Genomic DNA, 4,453 nt, shown 5'->3' on the forward strand with positions numbered 1-4,453 from the left:
CTTCGAAGTGCCATTTCAATTCGGAGGACTTTAAATGCTTAAATGACCAAAGATTGCGCTCGAAAATCTTTCTGATTTCCCTCCGAAAATCTCATCACTCCTTTAATTTCGGCACTAGCCATTTCTACTTGAGTGACATCTGTCATCATTATGACCGTATCTTAATTATTTACTATTAAAGCGGGAAACCTTTCCACTTCCCCCACGATTCCCAAGGCGGTTTCACCATTATCACTTAACCTCCGTGAGGTAACTTCTTTCATCATTACTTCTTTTACTTTTGCATTTTTAGCCGAAATTTTTCTCTTCTCTTTCTTCGCCGACTCTTTCTTTGCCGGATTTTAAATTCCTCATCTTCTCCGATGACTTCTGACTCCGAAAGACCCGAGTCTCCGTCATTCGACGATAGGCGCCCTAGTAATGACGAGTGCACTCGCCCTAATGATATTGCCGGTCCGCACTATAGATCCACTTGTACTCTTCAATCCCTCGAGCGATTGAGAGAGCTTTGTCGGATTCCGCCGGAAATTATGGCGGAAGCACAAATAGCTGCCCCCACAGAATCCCCAGAGAACCATCGCGATGGTTACTTCTGTGTGTACGAGATTTATTTCAAGGGTTGCGGATTAACCTTCCCGCTTCCCGAAGCCCTAGTTCGGTACTTGGCGGTTCTCGAAATCGCTCTTCCTCAATTGACCCCCAATCTTCTCCGAACCATACTTGGAATTATAACAGTAGCGGCGGAAGCCGGATACATTATAGGGGTCCCCGAGTTGAATGAACTTCTAAGCGTGAGAAGTTCATCGAAGAAGACAGGGTATTTCTCGGCATACCCTAATGCTAACAGGAACGTCATTTCGCATCTTCCAAACAAGGATGAAAATTGGCATCACCCTTGGTTCCTGATTAAGAAAACCCCTGCTTCGATTGGAAGTCTATCATATTTGCTTCCATCGAAGTGGTCCGCGAAACCTGGTAGAAATTAGGTCGCATACATTCCTCCAATTTTATTATTCCTATTGATTAAACTTGTTATTTTCACTTCGCAGCTTTCGTTGCTCCGACCTTACCAACTGAAGAGTTCATTGGCTTCTTCAAAATAATCCTCGAAGGGGAAACCCTTTGGAATTCTTTCACTCTCGATCGGTTCATAGAAGCCAATCGAAAACTCAGGATGAGCCCTCCCAACCATCTTCATCGTCTTCCGCCTCCTCCCTCAACCCAAGGAATGTCAGCTCGGGCTCTCACTGCCCAGCGAAAAGTGATCTCCAAGCCGATGGCTGAGGCTTGCGACGAGAACAAGGCGTTCCTTGCGACCGCCATTGACAAAAAAGACTATAGCAAAACCTTATTGGTTGACGACGGTAGCACCGAAGGAGCCAGATCCGTCGCCGTTTTCAGATTGACACCTCGACGTGAACGTCACGATGACCGTCCTCCCCGGAGGTTTCAATCTCCTAACCGTGATTCTCATCGTTCTTCCCGGGATGACTTTAGCAACAAACCGCTCAAGGATTTAATTCGCAAAAAGAGGGACAGGTCATTCCGCAGTGGTTCTTCTCCGCAAAGAGAGAAGTCAAGGGCCCGGACTGACCGTTCTCCTCGATCGCCCCCTCCTACTGAACCAATGGGTCCTCCCCGTCCTGTTGATATGTCTTCTTCTTTTCAACGTAGTGGTGAGAAGACAATCCTGGGTGCAGCTTCTCAGAAGGATAGTTCTGAGTCTCGAGATGATTCTCCGAAGACAAAGCCTGCTCTTGTTCCTCAGATCAAGTCGCTCTCAGGTATGACGATACACATGTATTCTTTTCATCATGTGGGGATCACATAGCGAACTATTCTTTCGCCTTTTACTTATTTTGAATTTCTAAGACCTTTCCTCTTTCGCTTTCGTAGCCATGGAGAAAGAAGGTAACGTTTTTCGGTGCTTCAAAACCCGGTCAGGTGCGATCCTGCCGGAATTCAACAAGTGGCGCTCTGCAATTCGTGAACGATACCTACTTCATGCTCATCATTTATCTCGGGTTAGTTCCGCTTCAATTTCTAACTTTACCGTCATTTTTCGAACTGATCCGTCATTCCGGGTTTATGTGTAATATCAGGCGAACGGCGAGCTCAATGACATAATTGAACATTACGAAGGGTTGGTCATTGGTCGGGAGAAAGAGATCGACACGTGGAAGGACAAGTTTTCTAATCTCGAGGTTGACCTCCGCTCTTCTACCGACTCCAAGCATGATTTGGAGGAGAAGGTTGATGGTCTTTCGTCCGAGCTTGCGAAGATAAAGGGGGAGCTACAGGACCAGTACAACCAAAATTTCAAACTCCAGGGCGAGCTTTCTGGTGTTCATGGTAGACTTCATGAATCCGAATCAACCGCCGACACCATGAACAACCAGCTTATTGAGCTCAACGCGAAGTACAGGGCGATTGCCAAATTGCGCGACTCCGAGTTAGCGAGGTCGGCATCAAAAGCCAGAAAGGAGGTTAAGGGACGCGGGATGGAGTTGATCCAAGGGGCCATCCGATTCATGCAGACCGAGAAAGCTAGATCAGATTTGGAATCAGACATCAAGGAGCACGAGAGCAACCTGATCTTGTTGGATCAAATCCATGATACAGATTTCTCCGAGGAGCAAGAGAGGACCGAACTATCGGCTAATCTTTCTGAAAAGCGGAGTCGCCTGGCAGCTCTTCCTACTTCGACCTTCAACCCGCAGGACTTCGAGGAATTCTTCACTGAATCGCCTCCTATAAGCGAATCGGGTCTAGACTGGGCAGGTAATGCTTGGCTCCTAACACTTACTACCTTTTTCTCACCTTACGTGTTTTTTTTTTTTAAAAAAGTTGACTGGAACTGTCCTTCCCAGGTTCAAGTGAGGCGGAGGATGTCGTCCCACTCGAAGTACCTGCGGCACCGGCGGTTACTCCGGAGGATGGTTGTAATATAGAGGGCGAACCAAGAGCTCCATCCGACCAAGCACCAGTCAAGGAGGTGAATGAAACTTTGGTTGCTTAGCCGGAGTCCGAGGTGGATATCACTCCGTAGTGGCTGCGTCCACTTTAAATTGGGGATTGTCCCATTTATTTTAAAACTTAATTTCGAACTTGTCTTTGCCTAAGGAGGCTTTATTATTTCTTTCGAACAAGATATTTGCCTGAGGAGGCTTTTAAACCTTTCTAGGTTATGACCCAAGGGGGTTTGGTTAAAATTATATGCGGGTTTGCAAAGTCCGCTTTTAACCTTTTGTGGCCTTGTGGTTATGCTTTTGAGATTTTTAGGCTGATCAGACCTTTCTCTTAAGAATGCGAGAACTGAGCTCGGCTTAAAGCGAGTTCCCCACTTCGGGTTTAGTCAACTCGATAAATTTATTGGGGTTGGGCCTTAGAAACCTTTTGTAGTTAATGCGACGGTTGCTCTTTCCCTTCTTATAAGTAAGGAAAACGGCTCGTCTTTAATGCAATAACTGCCTTTTCTCGATTTTCCAAAAATGGTTTAAACCACTCGGACACACTACCATTATTGGATTTATGGTTCCAAGACAAACCCTAAATCATTATAAATAAAGGCTTACCTACTTCTAAGCTTTATTTAAACACGATTTTAGAATCTTACTTGAGAAATATTTCAAGAATGGAAAGCGAAAAAGTAGCCCCCGTTGATCCCGGCAGCCCACTTTTTTTTCCGGCAATGGCTTTGAACCGGGCGGCGTTCTTTTCCCCCACGCCGTCTTTCACTTTCCTTCAAAGGAGAAGAAAGAGGCTTGCGATTTTATTGACAAGGTAAATATTTAAAGTTTTTGATTTAAAAACTTTTTGTTTCATCTTATTCATTCATCTTTATGCTAGGTTGCCGACAAGCACCGTCGCTTGTGTGAAGAGAGGCAACGGCTGGGCCTTAAAAGGCAAACACTTGAGGCTCGCATTGCTCGGGTGGAGAGGAAGATACGGGCCTTGGAAAGTGATCCCTTTCAATGGGAATGGCGGAACTTTGACTCTGTCGCTGAGATCCCGAAGATGCTTCGGATGTATCTCCGCGCTAAAGGAGTCCCGGGTCCCGTGAACGCCCCCGTCTGCGCCGTTCCATCTGACAGCGAAGAAGAAGACGAAGAGGAGGTCAGCACCTGTCGGAAACGCGTTCGGGATCATCCCGAAGTGGATGCCAAGAACAAGGCGTCCACTTCGAAGACTAAATTGGCGATGAAGGAGCCTATTCCTGAGCCTCTTCCATAAATGTTCTCTAACTTCTTCACTTATTTAAACTCGTAATGGGCTTCGGCCCCTTTTTATTTGTGGAAACATTTACAACTTTCCTTTCTTTTCAAATATTCTCGGAGATGCGTCTTTTAATGCAGGATCTGTTCGAGGTCATAAATATCTCCGCGAATCACTCCATTCCTTGGATAGAATCCGCAGCTTGCTAGGGATATGGGGTTCCTATAAATTATAGTTT

At 45.9% G+C, this 4,453-nt stretch overlaps 1 pseudogene; it reads left to right on the forward strand.

Annotated features, from left to right (window-relative positions):
- The first annotated feature begins 299 nt into the window (after window positions 1-299).
- On the forward strand, window positions 300-4,233 carry LOC110228977 (annotated as a pseudogene).
- Window positions 4,234-4,453: the final 220 nt, after the last annotated feature.

The sequence above is a fragment of the Arabidopsis lyrata genome, assembly GCF_000004255.2.
Source record: "Arabidopsis lyrata subsp. lyrata unplaced genomic scaffold ARALYscaffold_4, whole genome shotgun sequence".
NCBI lineage: Eukaryota > Viridiplantae > Streptophyta > Magnoliopsida > Brassicales > Brassicaceae > Arabidopsis > Arabidopsis lyrata.